This window comes from Corvus hawaiiensis, chromosome 6 (assembly GCF_020740725.1).
Source record: "Corvus hawaiiensis isolate bCorHaw1 chromosome 6, bCorHaw1.pri.cur, whole genome shotgun sequence".
Classification (NCBI taxonomy): domain Eukaryota; kingdom Metazoa; phylum Chordata; class Aves; order Passeriformes; family Corvidae; genus Corvus; species Corvus hawaiiensis.
In genome coordinates, this window is record NC_063218.1 from 56,326,234 (window position 1) to 56,348,952 (window position 22,719).

At 40.9% G+C, this 22,719-nt stretch overlaps 1 long non-coding RNA gene across 1 annotated transcript in view; it reads left to right on the forward strand.

The window, feature by feature from the left end:
• LOC125328154 overlaps nucleotides 1–22,265 on the forward strand; it is a 37,776-nt gene extending 15,511 nt beyond the window's left edge. The window contains exon 3 of the long non-coding RNA XR_007204558.1: nucleotides 22,197–22,265. This is a non-coding gene — a long non-coding RNA (uncharacterized LOC125328154). The remainder of the gene's footprint in view (nucleotides 1–22,196) is intronic.
• Nucleotides 22,266–22,719: the final 454 nt, after the last annotated feature.

Below are 22,719 nucleotides of genomic sequence, written 5' to 3' on the forward strand. Positions count from 1 at the left end.
AACAAATGGTGGAGATTTGTGAGCAGAACGATCCCCGATCCCTAAGCGACTGATTTGTGTGAGTAAACCCTGGAAACTTTGGATTCCTCTTCTTGGTTTTGCTTTGCTATTCCATATCTAAACTATGGAGGAACCGTGGGAAGACTCTTGGCTCTCAGAGCCGCATATGGACATTTATCTTAAACTTAAAATGATTCTTGAACAACGATTTGTAAATTTTAGCTTGATTCAAGCTCAAAAAGAACTGAAACACTTCCTGGCATGGTTGTTTAAGAACTTTTTCTATGTTTCTTGGGATTTAATTCTTACCAAGGGCTTTTGGAAAACCGTTTGGACACAGTTAATACTGGAGTCAAAATATATGCCGATGGAAGAATATTTTCGTGAATATTATTTAGTTACCGAGAGTGTTGAGCAATGTCAGCTGTGTCCTGGCGAAGGGAAGCGTGGCGCAGGGACCGTGCGGCCCAGGCCACGTGCACCGAGTGCTCTGCGAGCAGCAGCGAGGCAGTTCCCGCGCGCGGGCGGAGCCACGCGAGCCGCAGTGTCGGTGGCGGAGTGAGGCGCGGCGGGAGCAGCGGGACCCGGCGGTGCCCGCCCGGTCCTGCACAGCGCGTGGTGGAGCGAGCCCCGGGAACGCCCGGCCGAGAGGGGCGGCGCGCGGGCGGCGGCTGGCGGCGATGGCGGTGGAAGGGAGCCGCGCCCAGCCGAGACGCGCGCTGGAGCCGGGCGCGGGGGAGTCGTCGCTCGGGGGCCCGGCCGAGACGTGGGTGCAGCGCCCGGCAGCGGCAGCGAAGCTGCGACCAGAGGAGGCGACGCACGGAGAACTGAGCGGCACGGCCCGGCCCGGCCCGCGCAGCCCCAAACGCGACCCCAGGAAGAGCGCGCAGGCACGAGCAGCTCCGACAATTCCAACACGGGAGCGACCGAAGGAGAGAGCAAAGACGCAGCGAGACAGAAAACAGCAGCCACTCGGAAAAAGGAAAAGATCATAGCAACTAAGACCTTAGGGATAGTAAAATGGTATAATGTTAAGCAAAATTATGGTTTTATAACAAGGTGTGACAACCAGCAAGACATATTCGTGCATAGAACTGCTATTAAAAAGAATAACCCTGAAAAATGCATCCCAAGCTTGGGAGATGGAGAGGTGGTGGAATTTAATATTGTACTAGGGAGAAAAGGGTTACAAGCATCGCAGGTCACTGGGCCTGATGGTGTTCCTGTAAAAGGCAGTATATATGCAAAAAATCGTAGTCATGTTAGACAGTATCTCCATTGTAAGCCCCCCCTACAGTTTCCCTTTCCTAATCCCACCTTTCCCTTTTACCCTATGTCCTATTACCCCCAGTGTATTCCCAATCCGTTTTTTCATCCATGGTTTCCCTCACAAAACCATGCTTTTGCCAATTGTTTCCCCAAAAATCCCTTTCCAATGCCGAGTGGGGGATGAAAAGGGGGAGGGAAGAAGTTAAACCTTCTCCTGCCTCAGTTTCCCCACAAAGCATGCTCAGAGAATTCTGTCTCCCTTCTGTCAGCCCTAAGATGTTCCAGAGAATCTGTTTGGACATTTAAAGACTCAAGAGGGTGGCTTGTTTTGTTTTAAAACTGTTCTTGTTATGTTTATCCAGTTGTTTTCATTCTCCTTTTATTAAAATAAAATGGGTGAGGTGTTGGGGTCCCTCCCCTGCCGTGTAGCCCTGGGAGAGGGGCCCTGAGGGCACAGACACGGGGCTTCCCTGTCCCTGCTCAGCCTCGTTCCCATTGGTTGGTTTGTGTTCCCTGCGCGGGCAGAAGGACCCTTGGTCCCGTGACTGGAACAGTTCCTGGGCAGAGCCCCGGCCATGCGGCTGGAGAAATAAACATCTCTGAAACAGCTATCAAGAATCTGTCTGTCCGTATATATTTCCTTTCCACGGGACTCCTGGTTTGATATATGCGTGTTGCAGTATCCCCACTGCAACACACCTGCTCTTCTTCCCAACCTTCAGGCAGTTGTGTATGGATTACTGAATTTCGTTCTTTATTCTGTTTTCTGGACTTCCAACCTTCTGCTTGACATCTCTAGCCTAGAAATATATAACTTAATTTCTATGCTGTGTTTACTTTGGTAGATAAATTGAGTTTATACCTAAGCAGGACAAATCATAACTAAAATTTTTATTGGAAAGCCTGTCTAAAAAATGCATTTACATAAGCAACTCAATAAACATACACACATTTGCACTCTCAGAGATGGCTATTCTTTCACAGAAAGCTGTCCTGTTCACTAATAGCACTAACAGTGTTTGTGTGTAGCCTTTCCCTGTGCAATTACATTACATTTTCAGAGCGTAAGGAAAAAGGCTCAAGCTCTCCACCCACCCCCACCCTTCCCTTTGGGCTAGGTTTTTCCAAGGAGAGCCTCTCTTTAGGAGAAGCACAGGGAGTACTTTGTGTGCTGTGCTCTCTTGAAAAATGTGTCAACCTGCTATGATCTCGCCATGGCAGCGGATCTCTTGGAAAGCCTGGCTTCCATCCAAGTGAGCCAGCATGGGTGTGTGTGGTAAAGCCTTCTTCAGTGGATACACCATGAGCTTATCAAAAAAGCTGTGCACATGACTTTTCAGAGAGATTAAATTCAGTCTGAGCACATTTTCACTGATGCATTCAAAAATTTCTCAAGAAGGGATGTGTCTAGGCAGCTGCCCAAGTGTGGTTCTTCAACCATTTGAATGGTAGAATTAAAAAAAAAATTAGCCCTTTTGATGATGAAGGATATTTATAAAATATATTCTCTGTTGCAAAAACTGAATGTATCATTTTTTGCAAAGGACTTACTGTGAATTTAATGCAATATCCAATCTGTAAATAGAAGAATTTATGTTGGAAGTTTGGGAGTTTGGATGTTGGTGTGTTGGAAGATGGTTGATGTTCTCAGAGTAGATTGGGAATAGAAAACCCAGATTAGAATTAATCTATAGACACAGTTTCTTAATGCAACATCAGTAATGGAAAATCAATTTTCAGGTCTTGAATTTTCAGAATCAGTTTTAAGATCTTGAGTTTTCAGTCTGAATGAGATCTTATACTTGAATGACCTACTGTTGGTTCATGTTTGTTTTATTAAGAGATTTCAGGAAATGCTTTATATCAAAGCTAACTGCATGTACATGGTTATTGTCAAATTTAAACTCTTTTCTAAAAGGGATGAGGAGAAGAGTAAACGAAGACTGGTAATACCTAAGATTCCTGGAGGGCTACAGATGTGCTGAGGTCTTGCCAGCATCCTGCTGCCTTGAAAGATTAGCAGGCTGGGGGTTAAAGACAATGATGTTCAGTGATGTTAAGCTAAGTGCTTACACCCAGCAGCTGTGAGTCACTGGAAGACTTTCTGCTGCAGGGATCCTGTGCTCTCCTATGATAAATTAGAGATAAAATAGCCAATTCCATGATAAATTTACATTATGGCAGGTAAAGTAGATCCTTTACTTCCCACGAATTAAGATTGACAAGCAGCTGCAAATATGACTCACATGTTTATTGATAAATCACAAATGGCACAGACCTGAAGAGCTTTGATTATAGTAAAAAAAATAGCACTCAGCCAAATCATCCTGCAGCTTTTTGATTTACAGCTCTATGACATAGTTGCGGCTTTGTGTCTGTTACTTCACTTTTAGTTTGAGGACTTTTGAACACAGTCCGATGCTTTGTTGCTTGCCAGTGGGAGAGAGAAGACCTTTTGCAAAAGCAGCAATTTTAGTGAGAATTCCATGGCTAAGGTTCATAACAGTCAGACCGTTCTTTAAATGGTAGGCAGCAGTCTTTTTTTTTATTTGTGATGAAAGGAGAAGGTTTGAAAACCCTGCTTAGCCTTTCTCCGTGCTATGTGAGTTACTTTAATAAAATACCACTTTGCCTTGGGCATTCTGCTGACTGTGCTGGAAGACTTGTACTCCAAAATGTGTTTGTCACTCTCTGTCACATCTCTTCCTATCCACCTTCATCTATCTGTCTATTTATGTAACCTTCTGTATCATCAAATGCTTATCAGCACAGGAATTCTGGACAATACCCTGTCACAGAGCTTCCAGTGCGAGAGGCCTGTGTTTCTCATCTTGTTTCTGAAACGATGCTGCACACCTGTGTCATGTTGTACCACACAGCTGGCAGTGCTGAGAGCCTTGTAATTAGGTGAGGTTGTGCTTCCAAGGAGAAGAAAGATCGAGTACAGGCCTGTGAATGCTCAGCACTTGATTTCTGATTCATTTTCTTTTCTATCCGTGTAATGAGAGAGCTCGCAGTAGCAGGGAGATGCTCTATGCATGAGCTACACAGATTTCTTGGAAAACCTCAAAGATAGGGAAGCACAAAAGTGGTAACTTCAGCACTTTTTCTCTAAAAATAATTTTCTGTGAGTACTGACTCTATTTGTCCTGTACAAAATTACTGTCCTTCATGCAAATAGTTGGAAAGGAGAGAATTACAAACCAACTGAGAGTGTAAGACATGCTTGACTGGTCAAGAGGTAGAATATGATACAGCAGCTTGTATAAGGCAACAAAAGGATGTGAAAATGTAGAATTCTGTAGTAGAAAGGAACCTGGATTACAGCTGGTTGCCTGTAAAACTTGTCACAAATGGGAGTGAGTAAAAAACCTGAGTGACAATTCTGCTGTTGAGTTGGTAGTGGATGAAAGCCCTGCACCTGGGCATTCACCAGGCCCCTGCCATGTGGGTTTTCTTCTGTTACTTTCTCTTCTGTGTGTGTTTTCAGCTGCAGGATCAAGGGGAATAAAATAACAAGATCGGTTTTCCAGCAAGATATCCTTATCATTGTGTATGTGGGGATTTTGCGTGGTGTTGGGACTGGTTTTGTTTTAAGCTCGTTTCCTTACTCTGTTTTCTCTTATCACCAGCTATGCTCAATATCTGATCTCTTAGTCTTCTTTGAAGATTAAGCAAAACAGGTACTTAGAGTGTTTGGGGAGTTTTGCATTTGCAATTTGTATTGTTGGAGAAATCCTGGACTTGTGTTTGTCTAGGTCTAGTTTTTTATGTTTCTTATTGCTATTTGTGTCTTTCCAGAAATCCACTTGGCACTGCAACCCCCAATTCTGGCATTACATGCTGATGTTTTTCTCCAGTGTCTGTTAGCATTGCGCTTCATCTGATGCACCTGTGAGTTTGACCTAGAGCTGTCTTGTTCCTGTTCAGCTTTTCTCACTTCTTACTTTCTGCAGGATCACTGGCGCTGTCTCTCATGATCTCATTCAAAACACCTTCACACATTTATATTCTCAAACGCTTCATTAGTCAGGTCTAAAATAACAGTCTCTTCCACCTCCTTTTTTTTCTGTCTCCTGGATCAAAACTTTTCCTTGTCACTTTTCCTGAATTTTTGGTTAGTCTGTGTCCAGGTAGATGCTTAGGATGGTGGAATTTGCCATCAACAGTTGTGAATGTCTCAAAGCCCCTTTCCTAGCCCTACTACACAAGTAGCACAGGGTTCTAAAGCTGATCTTGGAAATGCCACAAAGAACCTATGAACCTACTGCACAGTTACAACGTAGAACTGGTGTCTAGGGCTTTCGTATATGTTAATGTTTTGTTTTTCTTTTTGCTTCCTTTTATTGCCATCAGCTGAGATAGATCAGGACAGGCTGAGATTAGTCATAAGTTACCCCAGGCATGCACTTTGCTCACAGCAGCACTCCAGAGTCCTGCAGCTCACCATCTCCATGTCAGCTTTACAGCATTCTGCCTGCAGTGAATACATGGAAGAACAACAGCAGAAAAATGAGGGTGAGCGACACAAGGAAGTCAAAATGTGTGCAGCTACCCGGGAATGGATGGTGAACTTTAATGGGAGAAACTTGAAGCAGTTTCTCCAAGAAAAAGCTGGTTCCTTGTTTCCCTAGTATGTTGTGAACATGTGAGTGACACTCAGTAGGGGTATGGGGAAAGACAGCGAATCTCTTTAACTGTGCACTTTGCCAAAACAAATCTGCTTTTTGTAGATTAGGAAGGCATTGAAAATGTGATTAGACATACTGTGGGCTCCAGTAGGTTTCCTGAGCTTGGCTGAGGAAGAAAGCAGAATCCTCCTGAGATTCTGGGATACTAAAATAGAAAATTGCTGATACAACATAAATGTTGGCTTCAAAAGGTTGCTGATGGGCTGTGAAAGGATGGATTTTGGATCTCAAGAAGGTTTGCCCCAGGAGTGCTAAAGTTAGATTATTGCCCTTATTGTTAGTTGTAATATACTGTCTGTGCTTCCATATTGGAGCCTTTCCTGCCTGGTATTTTCCCTTGAGGTAAAGACTGGCAATATCTATTACAGAGAATGCTCTGTTAAAAGGAAGCTTGGGAAGTGACACCAAAGCGAAGCTGTGTTGGCAAACTACCCAAGCTGTTAAACTTCAGGTTTGAGCAGCAGATTGTCTCTGAATTGAGCTACTTTCTTATGGCTTTCATGGCTTTACTTGCTATGATATGACTTTGGTACACTTGTTAGGAGAAGTATATGGAGGTCACTTGTCTCCTTGGAAACCAGAAGATAAAATTACTTGAGTTGAATCTGTATTTTGATATAAATAAGCTTTTTGTTCTCCAAAGGATAGCTACCTAGACACTGAAGCATTAACCATTTTGTAATGATTTTCTGTCTTTTGCAAGGTTGAGGGGGTCTTACAGTGGAAGAACAATGACAGCACTCTTAATTGACCATCTCAGATGTACGATTTGCTTCAAGCATCTTGCATTCTAATTAGAAATCAAAGCATTGCAAGGTGTTCCCTTCACCTCTTACTGCTGACCGTTTGTGGAGTTTCTCTGTCTTTTGTCCACTCTTCTCTTCAGTGCAAGGTTATTTCTATGTAAATACTCTAAATAAAAGCTTTGTGGAATATGTTCTTTCTGTAAAACTTAGACTTCTCTTGGAAAAGAGCTCATTTATAATCCGTGTCACTGAAGCAGTTGTTATTATGGAGATAGTAATGCTGCACTGCAAGGAGAAGGAACATGGGAAGGTGCTAAGAGTCCACTAACTGTAGGTCAGAAACACTTTTAGCAGATGAAATGGAAGAAGTATATTTGCTTTAAAAGATAGATATAGTGTGACAAGTGATTTTTTTTATGTAATGGAGTTGTGGTAAAAAGCAGCAACTAGACAGCTGTGGTCTTAGGAGATTTAGTGTCTAAGCATCTTTATTTACTAGGCTATTTCTTTTACACCGTAGTGTTTAATGCAGGGAAAAATGACAACCTGCAGGGAGCCTAATTGGATTTGATGTGTATCACAACTGTTGACCTTATGACTTGGGTTCAGGCATTAGAAAGATGAGAGTGTAATAGGAACTTTCTTCAGAACAGTATGTACATATGCATGTGGTGTAATACTTGTGCTCTAAAGCATAAAATTGCTCCTGCCATGCCAAAAATCCATTTTTTCATCTTCTGACGCATTTTTGATTCCTCTCCAGATGCCACCCATGGGGTGCCATATAGGTTACAACAAAAGTCTGAGCTTCTTAGCTCCTAGTTTCCTCTAAACCCTACTTTGCTTATAGAGGGGGAACCACAGTGTTTGCTTGTGTACTCGACTATTAGGAGAACTAGAACAAATCCATTTTCAGGACTGAGCAGAGCACTGTATTGGGTATGGATTTTGACTTGAGAAAATTCCAGGTGACCAAAAATCTAGTATCAAATCTGCTCAGAGGAATCACCAGCTAAGACAGTCTAAAAATCCTCCTGTTGAACAAACTCGCACAGAACCTGTGCATCTCTGTGGGAAAGGATCTGTTTTCTTTTCTTCTTCAAATGAATTGCTGAATGCTTTCTATAGCAACAGCCAGTTTAATTGCCAGGAGTGTGCTGCACCCTTATAGAACAGCAGCTATGTTTCTGCTGTCCCAAGTGCCTCTAGAGCTGACTGTTTCACACATTGCACTTTATTGTGGGCTTAGGCTGTCCAACTGGCTGGTTATTTCTCCAGTACTAATAACAGTTCTCTAATTAGTGTAACATGCAATCCACATTGTCTCTTGTGGAAAATGCAGTCTCCAAGGCTGCTCTATTCTGTTAAATTTCTGAGCTACTAAAAATTAGGAAGAATTGCCTTGCTGGTAAAAATGTGTGTTTCCTTTCCACTCTTGTTGTATGCCCTTGTTTTTACTGGGCTCTTGGAGGCTGTTGTTGATGACAGAGTTGGAGACAGACTGCTCCCAGCAGCATTCTGATTCTCTTTTCCCAATTTTTCCTGGTCTGCAGACTTTCTCTTGTCCCCATGCCAACCAACAGCAGTTCATCATCAAAGATCTTGTGACTCTGTCCACTGAATTTTGCAAGTTCAGACTTTGCACTGTTGGGTTCTGCTTGGAGCGGGTCACTGTAGAGCTAGAAATGATTTGATGGAAAACGGTTGGTGGATCTGAAAGTGAATTTGGGTATTTGGGCAAGTTGCGTGGCCCATGTTAGATGGCAAGGAATTGTTTTGGCATTGGACTAGTTTACATAAATGTTCTTTCTCTGGCTTTCCAGCTCAGGACCTGATTTTTGGTTACTTTCATGTGTCCTGATAAACAGTGGCTGGAGCCCAGCTTTCATTGCTACATTGATGCTCCTGAAGGGAAGCTTTTTGTAATCTGAAACAAAAATATGAAATAACTACTTTGTGTCTTTTTGTGCAATGCAAAGCTTGTTAAGGGATTTGTGTCTGTTCCGATAAATTTATCCATGGAGAAGTGGACACGAGTTTCTATTAGCATTTAATGTTCTGCAGTATTTTTCTGTGGTTAACCATTAGTGAGTTTCAAAGTGACAGGAATGGGCATGACGACTAAATTGTGCACAGGGGTGGTCTTTTATCATTTATATGAAAAAGTTATGACTGCTTCTTCTTCCTGAATTATAATATAACAAGGGATAACAAATTGTGTAGCACTAAATGTAGAAAGATACACCTGTCTAAAACATTTCCTAATTTTTATTACCATAGAATATTCTGAGTTGGAAGAGATGCACAAGTATTTCCAAAGTGCAGCTCTTGGCCCTGCACAGAACACCCCAAGAGTCACACCATGTGCCTGAGAGCATTGTCCAAGAACTTCTTGAACTCTGTCAGGCTGGTGCTGTGACCACTTTGCTGGGGAGCCTGTTCAAGTGCCCAATCACCCTCTGGGTTAAGAACCCTTTCCAGGTATCCAACCTAAACCTCCCCTGATACAACTTCAGGCCATTCCCTCGGGTGACTGGTCACTAGAGAGAAGAGATAAGTGCCTGCCCCTCCTTTTCCCCTCACAAGGAAGTTAAATACTGTTCTGATGTCTCCCCTCTGTCTCCTCCAGGCTGAACAGACCAAGTGCCCTCAACTGCTCCTCACACAGCTCCTCCTCCGGAACCTTCCCCATCCTTGAGGCCCTCCTCTGGATGTTCTCCAGTACCTTTACATTTTTTGTATTGTGGCACCCAGAACTGCCCCCAGCACTTGAGGTGAGGCTGCCCCAGCCCAGAGCAGAGCAGGACAATCCCCCCCCATGCCCAGCTGGTGATGCTGTGCCTGATGCCCCCCAGGTTGGCCCTCTTGGCTGCCAGGGCACTGCTGGCTCATGTTCAACTTTCCATTGACCAGGACCCCCAGGTCCCTTTCCCTGGCACTGTTTTCCAGCCTCTCATTCCTCAGTCTGTCTGTACATCCAGGGTTGCCCCATCCCAAGTGCAGGATCCAGCACTTATCCTTGTTAAACTTGATACAGTTGGTGATTGCCCAGCCTTCTATCAAGGTCTCTCTGCAGGGCCCCTCTGCCTTCAAGAGAGTCAAGAGCTCCTCCCAATTTTTTATCATCTCCAAACTTAGTATCTCTTCAAGTCCTGTGTCCAAGTCATTCAGGATGTTGCAGAGCACAGGGCCAAGGACAGAGCTCTGGGGATCCCCGTTAGGGGCAGGTAATATGGTGTTTGTAGGATGTTAGATCATATTTTGGTGCACAACTCTGAGGAGATGTCAGGGAGATATTTTCAAAAGTAACAAATCTGAAGGCAGCCAATTGCATGGCTGATGGAAAATGCCATGGAAACTTACAATGAAAAAGCAAAAATAAGCAAAAGACTGCATGTAAATTGTATATGGTCCAGATAAAGTTGAAGTTGCCATAAATTAAGTCTTATGTGCAGAATTTACAATGTCCAAAGTAGAGTCTTATCTTTCTAGGCCTCTCTTGAAAGGAAGATCAGAAGCCCAAAATTTTTCCCGAAGTAAAGGCACCTAGATGCCTGTGTCAGTTGGGTTTTTCTCAATGGGAACTGGAAAAGACTGTTTTGGGAAGTGGAGATTAGAGAATTTTTTTCTTTAAAAAGCACACAGCATTGACTTGTTGTTGCCCTTTTAAAACTAGACATAGAACTCCATGTAATTTAATTTAGCTTCCAAGGAAATCAATTGTGAATTGTCTTACTCTTTCCTACTCAGTACTAAAGCATTTCAATGGTTCAGGATTGATCTAATGAGCCCTGGAATAACTTATATCAAAGTGGTTTGGTAAAGACTAATTTAATTTTTCTGACTAATACTGTCAGGATTTTAACCTACTGGGAATAATCCTGAAAGCTGAATGGGTGCACTAAGTGGAGCTGAGATGGGCTAATAAAGTCTTTATTGGCTGTAGGTGGTGTGTTGTCCCTTCACTTCCAGATAAAACTCTAGCTTTAAGCATCTAAGTTTTTTAGCAACTTTCAATTTGTGTCCAAGGAGTATTCAACAGCTAAAGAAAGCAGCATTAATAATAGAATTTAAAATGTTACATATTAGAAGAGTATTGAAAATGATAGTTTGAGTTTTAGCTGAAGATAAAGTTTGTGTAATGCAGCTCTGCTTTCATTTTGAAGGCAGCACTTTATGACTTGTGATAGATCTTTGCTTTGTGGAGGATCTCTACAGCTAGATATATTTTAATGAATCTGTTTTACTTTGGTATGCAGAGTTGTATTAGTAGCTAACTTCAGCTTGGCTTGAAATATTTTTATCCCACCCAGAGGGGAAAAGAAGCTGGAAAATAAAAGCAAACATTTTGTTCTAATAGTAATGCATAGTTTTCTTTGGAGGTTATAAAAACCCTGGAACTTTTAAAGTATTTCCTGCATAATGCTGTGAATTATTTACATGAGTCAAGTTTACATGGAGCTACTTATCAGCAAGGTGGAATTTTCAATATAAAGCTTTTTTTGTTGTTTAATTGGGATGCTTTGGGTGTTTTATTGGATTAGCCTAACACTTAGGTTGTGAGAGATTTTGTGTATCTCTAAAAAGCTTTTCCAGGAGACTGCAAGTGAGCTCGCTTTCTAAAATGCTCGAGGTGAATACAGTTGAAATTACTTAGAATGTAAAATTTGATGCAGAACATCTCATGTTTCCTATGTAATAGATATAAGTGTGTAGGAAAGGCAGATTGGGAAGCCTTCATTCTGTAGAAAGGTTTTTACTCTGTTTAAACTTGGTGACTTTGATAAACTATTCATAGATTAAAGGTCTCCTGAGCATATGTGCATTTTTATGCACATATTTTTATGGCCCTAAGGGATATGTATAAAGTTTTAATAGTGTCTGAAAGAAATATATTTCTATTATTTCAGTCATCCCCTGTTACTTAGTTTGCATCACTTGATGCTCTGCAGTCTGATAAATTCTAAATCAACCAGTCAGTTCCAAAACTTTTGTTTTTTTAAGACAATGTCTGTGTACAAATAGTATCTTGTTAGATCACTGGGGAAATCAGGACTCTCTTGGGGTGCTTTTCCAAAGAAAACAACCAATTTAATAATTATTCCAGTTTATTTGTTGTTGCTACTGTAGTGCCAGGAGAAGATAATTTACTAACTGTTGTATATACCGTTGACCAGTCTTGGTTTTACAAAAACTTAGAAAATATTCTATTTCTTAGAAATATTAGATTAATCTTTCTTGTTGGCTTAAAAAGAGAAGTAAGAATGTTGGCTGCATTAGGATATTGGGGCCGTTTGCTAGAATCCATTTTTGGGTAATAAAAGTGCCAGATTAAGTTGCTAAGTAAGAAGGAATGGAAGTGCTGATTTTACTTGTATAAGTATTTTTGCAGGGGAGAGATACAACAGATGTGTTCGAGAGGATGTTGGGAAACAGCCAGTTCATTAACATATCATCCAGCTTCTTCTTTTGCCTTGCCATGTGAAAATAAATGTGGCAACAAGTGCAGTTATTTTTGCTATTTAACACCGATCTCCTGGAGTAAGTTTGCTTGTGATTTTCTATAATTTATCATGACTAGTCAGGAATCATTAGAAGAGAAATGTTATTTGGATAATGTTATTTGGATTTTACTTAGACTAAGTCTCAGCAGTGAATTCCTGGAACATGATAGAAGACCTCCAGTAGTGCTCTTATATGCACATAAACCACCATTAGGCAAACATAAATATGAAAAGTAATCAAATATCAGAGCATTTGCTGAAGAGTCAGGAGAAATATCTAAAATACTTGGACAACTTCCTGGGTTTTTTAAATGAATAAGAAGGGACCTTCATTGCTTTAAGATGTGCTGTAAATCAGGATCAAACCTCCCCATGCAGACAGTTGGGTGCAGTGTGCAGTAAATAGGTAGTAAAAGTTGAAAGTCATCAGATTAAAGTGCTGCTCTCTGTTACAATGAAATTAGTCTCTTTTTTCTTTTTTTTCCCCCCTTTCTTTAAGGGAATTTCTGAATCAAACAGAAGTGGCTGCTCCCAGATATTCAGAAAGCAGGAATTAAGAAGTAGCATATGATAGCTATATTGACTTCAAAGTACAGAAAGTCCTTGGAAAAATTTTGTCTTGCCGAATTCCCTCTTGAGCTGTTGGCACCAGCTGTGTGGGATGCAAGTCGAAAAACTCTACTGGGAGGCAACTACTCAATGCTGACTGAAATTTTTTGTTTCTTTGTATTGCTCTTAATTCTATCATTTTTATTCTGTACTGCAACGTATTGAATCATGGAATGAGAAGCATTGCAAGGGTCCTTAAAAGGTTCTAAGTGTGACAGGGTTTTTTTAATACATCATTGCTCCATGCTGGACACTTCTGGTGTGTATTTTAGAAATAGGCATAATAATAATTAGAAATAGGCATGTGGGAAAAAAATACTATTAAAATTGAAAAAGAGCATAACTTTTGGGCCCTAGCTACAAGCTTTCCATCTCTGGAGTTAATATCTAGAGTTTTTTGTCTTCTGCACAAGGCTGTGCTGGGGTAGTTCTATGTAGATGTGCAGTGTAAATGTGGAACATAACCAAGCTTGTCGGAATTCAAAGACTGGACTGCTCTTAGTCTTATGCTTTAGTTTTGTGTAGTCCTGAGAGCAGCAGGGAGTTGAGCTTGATGATCCTTACAGGACCCTTCCAATTTGAGATGTTCTCTGTCAATTTCTAATACTTTTTTTTGTTTGGCAATGCTGCTTTTCCTGGAGCTCTGATATGAAATTCCTGGGCAATACTGTTGCAACAAAAGTTTGGAGCTCTTGAGGATGTTTTGTTTTGGTTTTCCTCCAGAATAGTTAATTAAGCTGTGAGATTTACTTTTGCAGGATGCAACAAGGAACAAAACTAAGAGTTCAGGAAGTAAATTTGATAGACATATGGAGAATAAAACCCCAGAGCCACGGTGTCTGGTAGCCTGGTCATCTGAGGTTCAAGAGGCTTCCAAACAGCAGATTTTTGGAAGCAAGTTATCCTAGACAAGAAAACCCACCTTTGTTTTTGTAATTTTTTTTTCCTCAAAGATGCTGTTGGTCTCTGTTGCAGAGCATCTGATGAAAATATATATTATAACTTTGTGCTGAGGCATTCACCTGTCCTTAGCTGGACTGCTTGGCTAGGTCTAAATATCCTTTTTCCATACCTTTGTCTTTTTGACACTTAGCCCTACCAGATTTGGATGTGGAAGGTATAAACAGAAAAGGATGGTGGTGGCAAGGAAATAGTGGTCATTGGCATCCTTTGTGCCACGCCTCCCAAGGCTGTCCTCTCCAGATGAAGCCATGGATCTGACGGGCTCCAGACATTCTGCATCCTGCCATCTGCCACAACTGGTAGAGTTAGAACAGTTTGTCCATTGCTCTGTCTTATTTTGAAACATACTGACGTGTTTATGGGATAATTTGCATAAAGTGACATCCTTGTGCAAAACCTGGTAACTTGGAGCCAGATGCTTTTCAAAATTATTTACATATCTGCTAAATAATTTTGGCAAGGGAAATTCTGTACAACCCCCTTGTAAATAACTCGTGACAGTATTTCTCATTGCAAATTTGAACTACCTGGGTTAGGATGAAGTAAAATCATGTGTTGTTCCTCCTTGATAGGATGATCCATAACTCTTCGCAATAGCAAACAAGGTGCTGCTGCTTTTTTTGCCACCATTTTAAGATTGTTCCTTGCAAATGTGTGCAGCGTCTCTGTGTTGCTGGTGGTGAATTCATGATTCCACGTCCCTGCCTTCAAAAATGCAGTGATACTAATGTTAATAATTCATCTTGTGAAGGAACACTGAAATAGCTATGGAAACGCTTTTTGCAATGTACTGCCTTTGTAATTTTATTATCACTCTAAATACCTACATTATTTCTGAGTAAATATAATTAGAAGTATGTAATGGAGTCTTGTTAGGAAAGAAAACCTGCTGGGTTTTTTTCCTCTATTCTACATTGTCAGCTTCTCCCTCTTCTTACCCCTCACTATTTTCTCTTGCATGTGCAAGAAATACTTGGCAAATACTTGCCTTTGAGGCTGACTTGCACAGGAATCTTCATTGTCTGTCTTTAGAGTCCAAAGATGACATGCTGGACCATCAAAAGCCATCAAAATGGGTTTGCAGGTGAGCAATACTTTATAATCTGACTAGGAATAATTTAGTAATTCATGTTTTCTGTACATCTTTACTTGGCTTGGGTGCTGCCCACTTTTGGCACTAGATGTGGTGGATACACTGGACCCATGTGTCTCTAAAATATCAGTTTGTTGTAGTGGGGGGGAATGTTTTAATGGTCAGCAAACACTAAATGTTGTTAAATCATATTCTGCACTGCTTCTGTCTTAAGGTAGCAAAACTTCCTCTGAGTGTGTGAATTCCCATTAGGTTGGATAAGTTCAAACCTCTTTGATTCAGAGTAAGAACATAAAATCTGTTACCTATATTAACACAGGCAGGGATTTCAACAGGGGAAGTGAGAAAATAATGCACAGATCATCTTGTTCCAGTCCTTGCATCTCAAGGCTTATAAAGGCGTCTGTTAAATGCTGGATGGAGATATGAATGCCTTGGAAATGCTCTTTTCTTTGTTTTCCAGACACCATCATCCTAAATTTCCTGGAGACATTTTCTGTTTGTCCTGATAGCAGAATTTCAAAGAATGATTGACTGATTCTGTTATTAAAGACTATGCCCAAGAGGAAAAAGCTGCTCAGTCTTTTGTCTGTTGGATTTTTTTCATTGCCTTCTATGTGTTTTTGTTAATGTAACTTCTCATATTAATCACTAACTGTAGATTTATTTCAAATAATGCATTTTTGAAGGTTTAGCAACGATGTGTGTTTGTAATACAGTACAAATGTAGGATCCTAATATATGTTCTAGTTTCTTTCTGCTGTTCAGCTGTGACCTGGGCTGTGTTAATAAGAGTGAAACTGGCACTCTTCCCACCCTTCCCCTCTGTTCAGGGCTTGCAAGGCTTGGAGCACAGTATCCAGTTTGGGGCTGAGGAGTGGGATTGAGCCAGGCCCACAGGGGAGTGTGGAGGTCAGTCCCTGTGCCAAGGCTGAGAGAGTTTGGGGTTCTTCAGCCTAGAGAAGAGAAGGCTCTGGGGATACGTTATTGTAGCCTTTCAGTACCTAAGGGGAGGCTGAAAGGTGGGCACAGACATTTTAGTATTGCATGTTGTGATGGGATGAGGAGTGATGGTTTGAAACTGAAACAGGTCCGTTCAGACCAGATATAAAAAAGAAATTTTGTACAATGAGGGTGGTGAAACATAGGAACAAGGACATGCCCTGTCCGTGGAAATATTTGAGGCCAGGTTGGATGGGGCTTTGAGCAACCTGATCTAGTTGAAGACATCCCTGCTCATTGAAGGGATGTTGGACTTGCCAACCCAAACCACTCCATGAAGTGATGGGTTTGTGACTCTGTCATTCTACAAACTGGTCTGAAATATTTTAGCTCTAAAACCTAAACACAACCCCAAACCCTGCTACCAAGGATAGTTGGAGTTTGATGCCTTTCTTTCTTGGATGGCATGAAGCAGGATAGCTGATAGTACTTTCCAGCTGAATATTACCCTGAACTTGGGGCATCTTGGAGTGCTTCAAGGCATAGGAGAACTGTCAGAATCATGCTAATTGTACACTTGATTCTGTTAAACTCAATGCCTTGGGGACTTTATTCAGCTGAGTTGGGTCTCAGGGCCTTGTGGCTGGTCCAAAGCATTTGGAAGAAATGACAAACCCATTGCAAATCTTTCTTGTGGTTTTGGTTTCTTGTTTGTTGGTTTGTTTGTTTTAGCATTCTCTTCCATTTACCTGATTAATTGGGGTCACTGCTTTGAAAGCAGTTTTGCTTTATTAGAAAGAATTAATAATACACTTGCTTGTTGCTGTGTTCAAAAGAGTCTGATTCATAGTAATGGCAGTATCACTTGATTCTAAACCAGGAGAGCTTAAAAATAGATGTGGGTGACTGATTCCATTGTAGCAATATAATGTCAAAACAGGAGTTGAAGAAAAGACAAATAATGTAAATTGTTGAGTGCATCTTGTAAAACTCTCTTGGTGAAACTCTGATGCCTTTTTCAGTGCAGGCTTAGTTTAGCTTAATGTTCTGTGCTCTGAAAGGCAAAGATGTTCAAGACACCTAACTTATTAAATAGCACATCCTGTTGTGCTGCCTCTGCCAGGGGAGAGTCAAGCATGGCAAAAACATGCACCAGCGGTCTTGTTAAAGAAGTTTTGTGAATTACATGTGCAGTCAACTTCCAAAATTTCCCAGAAAGGATATCCACAACATAAATAACCTTACTAGATTGCTAACAGCTACTGCTGAAAGATAGGCTTTGGGATTTGGAGGAGGGTCCATTGATCAAAGTTTCATGAAGCAAAATAAGTTTATAAAGAAGAGTTTTGAAATATTCCAATTCTTTCGAATCTTCCTTAAAGTGCTTGGTAGCTTCTTTGAAAATTCTGTGGCTAGCAAAGGAGCCATAGCCATTAAACTCCAAACAAAGCTGTGTTATTTCAGTGCCTGTTTCTATAAATAGCAAACCTACACTGCAGATGAAAGGGTTAGTACTTAAATGATTCACAAAATGTTAGCAAATGCACCTGGAGTTGTACTTTTTCATGAATGCAGTATCTGCATATAATTATGCAGATGGAGTAGTAATGGTTTTTAAGGCAATACACGTCTGCTGATTAGTTACTAAAATAAACCTCAACAGTTTGGGGGGAAACACTGTCTAATAATGAGCCATAACTTTTAGAACATAAATATTCATTTCTTACTGTTGTGGTTTTGGGTTTCTTTAGCTCAAGACTTTGTCTACTAAATGCATGATATATGTAGAGGCTCAAAGGAAATTCAAGAGCCTGTGGAAAACTACTCAGTTAATGAGAGGTAAATGAGAACAATGTTTTGGAAAATAGGCTAGGTTTGGTGGAGAGAGAACTGTCCTGGGAGAGACTGGAAGCAAGTTTAAAATTTTCTGTGCATACCATCTGCTTAAGCATAAAAAATTTTTCCTCTGCTTAATTTTGAAAAACATTCTTTAGCTTCCCCATTTCCTGCTCTTAATAGGCAGCAGTGTACATTATCAGAGATGGGACTGTTACATTAATATCCTGTGGCAGTGTGTGGATTTAAAAGATGGAGTACATTGTTAACTGCTTAGAAGTTTCTCTCGAAGGACAGATTTTGCTTCAAGTTATTTTACCAGTTGTAAGGAAGTTAGGTGAAAGTTAAGAACTACCAAGGAGAGTAAATTTTCTACCTACACTCCACCAGCTTTCATGCTTTTTTTATTATTTATACCCCATGAATATTCCAATGGAAGTAAAGCCTGCTTATGAGCAGCTGGGTGGGAAAGGGAGATGTTAGAGAAAACATTATTTTATACTGTCTCATGATTATAACTATTCAAAGGACAATGTTTCCATCTAGAATAGGTCTCAATAAAAATTTAAAACTAAGCTAAGTAATAAGTAAAAGTTAGCACAGTGGTAATAATCAGATGGCAAATAAATCCTGACAGCTTCTCTTTTTTTTTGCAAAAAAAGGAACATAAAGGAGTTTGAAAATGTGATCAGGGTGTCTGGTCTAACATTTTTCAACAGTTCCGTTGACACAGTTTCCATCAGGACTGTTTGTTTACTGTGGAAATGCTGTGCAAAAATAAATCCTCCGAAAGAACAGATATTTTTGCTGGGTCTGCTGCGAGTGCAGTGTAGCTGTGTTGGTGTTTAACTCAGGACAGACACAGTTTATCTCATCAGCCCCTTCTCTCTTTCTGGGTCAGAGCCCCGGCGCTGATGCGCGGCCGTGCGGTGCCTGTGGCGTGCGACGCTCGCTCATCCAGGGGGGACGAGCTGTTGGAAATGTCAGCCCCCGAGGTGGCTGAGCAAAAGGGAAGCCCAGGGGGAAGCTGAGCCCTTGCTGCTGTGAGGTACAGCTGGGGCATTTCAAATCAGGGTATTCAAGGCTTTTAGAAGTGCCGAGTGATACAGTCTTTGTGTGAGCAAAATGTCGGTTGTTCTCCACATCCCATTTTTGCACCAGTTGTAAGGGCTAGAGCTGCTGTGACTAATGCCACATAAAATGAACTCGGTTTTGGCTTTGAAAATCTTATACCCTTAAACCCATGTTTGAGACTTGTGCACATCGTTGTTTCCAGTCCTGCAAGAGATATGGTTGGACTGAAAATACTGCTCCAGGGTCCTGATTTACAAACCTTTGTTTGCTTTAAAGTAAGAGATTTGATCAGATAAAGCCCAAAGGTCCCTCTCAACCTTAAAATTATTCTCTGATTTTTTGCTATTCTCTGATTTTGCTATAAGCAATATGCTGTTGCATATCCAGTTGGATATGTTAACTGAAAGAAATGCTGGCTGTAATAATCTGTAGCATTTCAGGGACTTCTTATATGCTTTCTGAGAGGCATTTAACGTCTATCAGCAAGCACAAATTACTTACCAGGGCCTTTTATCCACTAATGCAAAACATTTCTTTGAGAATTCTAAAGCCAGTTCAAAATAAACTCAGACCAGTTCTGCCACAGATCATCATCTCAGATCACTAGCTTTCTTAATTATGGGCTTCACGCAGAACTCTGATGCTCTCTCTATTGCTTTCACACTACCTGTGAGCATCCAGAAGTTATTCATGAATGATCATCCATCCAGCAGCCAGGCAGATTTGGAAAAGGGCTTTCTGAAAATGATCATGTCCTTTGTTTAGGGACAGAAAGAGGCATATGGCTTTTTGCATTATTCTGCACTGCCCTGTTTTAATTTCTCTGTCAGATGAGTCCAGGAGGGTTGTCATGAGCAGCTGTGTTGTGCAAGATAGGCCCCTTATTAAGCTGCTCTGTGATGCAGAGGCTCTGCTTGGTGAGAGTCACTGGTACAGAACGTGCTGTGCCGCTCGCTCCTCTCCCGTGCTGGGCAGCACAACCTCTGCTTCGCCCACTGCCTTGTCCCAATGGCTCTGGGAGTGAGGCTGCTGTGCCCAGCCCCTGGGGAGTCCTCCAGGCAGAATGTCTGTTCATGATTGCCAGAGCTGGGGCTGCTACTTGATGCTGCAGTGGAGCAAAGTAATCGCTAATTTTGCACAGTGCTGCCAGTAATGTTCCTTGGTGTGAGAAGGAAAAATAACCAGCAGAGAGAAGAACAGGTAATCCTCTGCTAAGCTGCCATTTGGCTGTTGCAAAGCATGCTGAAACTTAAATATCTTTAAGAGACACTGTGAAAACAGATAATGCAATGAAATACTTTAGATGAAGTGAAAGAAATACTGTACATTTGAAATCTCTTGGCACCCCCAAGGGTAGGAAGCATTCCTTTCTGTATTTACGGTTGTACAAAGAGCACACTTTTATGTTTTAGGGGGTTGTTAAGTTATGCTTCTCTCTTTGGGAGGTCGATATACAAAACCAGGAAAAAATATTCTAAGCTGCATCATGGTTTTATACTGGATAAGTAGTTTAGTGCTGTAGGCAAGAAAGAATACAGGTAAAATAACTAAGGTTTTAATAGTTAGTTATTTCATGTCACTTCTGCCAAGGAAAACCATTCAGGTATAAACTTTGGGAAGCAGCTCCTAGCTCGGAGAAAGAGAGGTCTAATCAGTACCTGACATTGTTCCAAAAAGAAGAAAGAAATTAGCCCTGGTGAAACACTGATTGCATAGATTCTCCCTGAATGGCATGTGGGGTGTGCAACTTTTCATAAAGGTTATGCAGATGCATGATGAAAATGGAATGTATGTGCAGTGATTCTAGAAAAATGAAACATTTGTGAGTTAAGTTTATTGTTATGTAATGTCTTCTTGCTGGCTGTGAAATCCCTGTGCATTACATTATAAAAACCAGCTGAATGTGCCTCTTCCTCAGCAGATCTGTTGCTGGTGGTTTAGAGGTGAAAAGGACCACAAGTATGCTTACCATCCCTCCACTTCATGCAGCTGGATCTGTGGGAGCCCTGGGTTTGTGCCACAGCTCATATTTCTCTATGTTACATCTACTTGCCCTGTTCTTAGATAAATGGCGGTGGCTCTTCCTCCTCTCCCTCAGCCAGGTCCTTCCCTGGGTGCATGGCCTGCCTTGAATCCCAGATACCGTGGGTATCTGTATCCCTACCCTTAATTCTTCCAGTTTCATACTTGCTCTAGAAGAAAGATGGTGGCTGTTTGATTTTTCTTTTTGTGTGTGTAATTTTTAAATGCTGCAGCTGAAATTACTTCCATTACAAACAATCAGTTATACTCACCACAGTGTTATATTTGGAGATATCAGCATCTGCCAGGAGCTGTGTTGCTTGCACAGGTGGGACACCTACTCTCAGTTTGCTGGAATCACCTGGTAGGGAACACCTGTCAGTGGAACAATTCACACCCGAAGGAATTCCTAACCAGAAACTGCTTCTCAATTCGTATGCATGGACATTAGGTGGTATTAGGTGGTATTGTAGAAGATAATGCAGTGATTTAACTTTGAGGTTATATTTACTCCCTTTCTCTTGCATCTTGTGCTGTTGACCTTGCAGCACCATGTGTAACTTTTCCTCTTGTCACTTGGTTGGTGTCTAGAGTAGCGTCAGCCTTTGCCGTAGCTACAGATCCTATTCCTACAGCTGAAAGGCCATCCTTATTACATTTTCAGGAGATAGTGCAGTGATTAGGAAGCTTTACAGGGAGCTTTTGCAGTCCTTTCAGCTCTGTTGTATCTGATCACTGGGTCAGGACCGTGCTGTGTGTGTTTGGAGGATGCAATAATGTATGCAGTAAATAGAATATTTTGAGGGAATTGAAAAATCCGGCTGGCAGCAGTAGCAATGAGCCCCAACTGAAGGTTAAAAGCCTCTTCAAAACATGATACTTTAAGGAGTTGGAATGTAAAGAGAAAAAAGTAATCTGATTTTCCTCTTATTAGTAATGAAACTTTCAAGGAAGCTTTTTGTATTAATAACTGTTTCCTTGGAGTAGCTGCAAAACAGGTGGTAATGCAGAAGTCCGTGTTAGAAATGATGTTTAGTTGCAAGTGTGCCAAGATTGTTTGCACGGTGGGGAAATTGTGTCACAATATTACAAGATAATTTGTCTTAATCCTAATAAACTTATAGATGGAACCTAAAGGACTCTAATTGCTCACCTGGAAATAATTGTTGCAGAAAAATAGCTACAGTATGTAGAATGTGTTTTTCTCCACATTATGTGCCTTCATTGTCTAACCCAACACTTTGCTAGTCAGTTAATCAACCCAAAATCAATGTATGATCTTAATCAATATTAGCGAACAGATGTAATTTTTTTGTTAATGTACAAGACTTGACCCCTTGGGAGTACTGTGGGTAATTATTCATGGATCAAAAATTGTCTTATAATGTGAATTGTTTTCACCTTTTTGAAAGAATATTCAAGTAAAAGCTTTTCTCTCGATTCACAGGATATTTAAAAGCACGCTGCAGCCTGAGAAACAAAAGCAGAATTATGGTGTGGATCCTGGGGACAGAAATTACTACAAAAAATCCTGAAATAAGGCTTTTTTCTAGGTAAGGTGTTGATCCCATATCCTAAAATACTTCTCATTGTGTTAGATTAGCGTTACATGTTCTCCTTTTCTGAAACACTTGATGCTAAAACATTTATTTAAAGTAAATATTTATTAATATATTATTAAATCCATGCATTTTAACATTTAATAGTTAATATTTTTGTGACCAGCAGTGTGATGTCAGTAGTATTTAACAGTGACAACTTTATGTTGTTAACATAATATGGTATGGATGGTTTGCCTTATTCCATTGTGATATAACCTGAAAGGCCTGGGTCAGTGTTTGAAGGATGAAGAAACTAAGGATGATGTTTATAGAATAAAGGAATTATTAGCAGCTGTTTATTGTCATAAGTGGATTAGAGAAAGCAGTTTTAATGCGGCGTTTATGTTAGAGCTGTTTAATTTTGTGAAG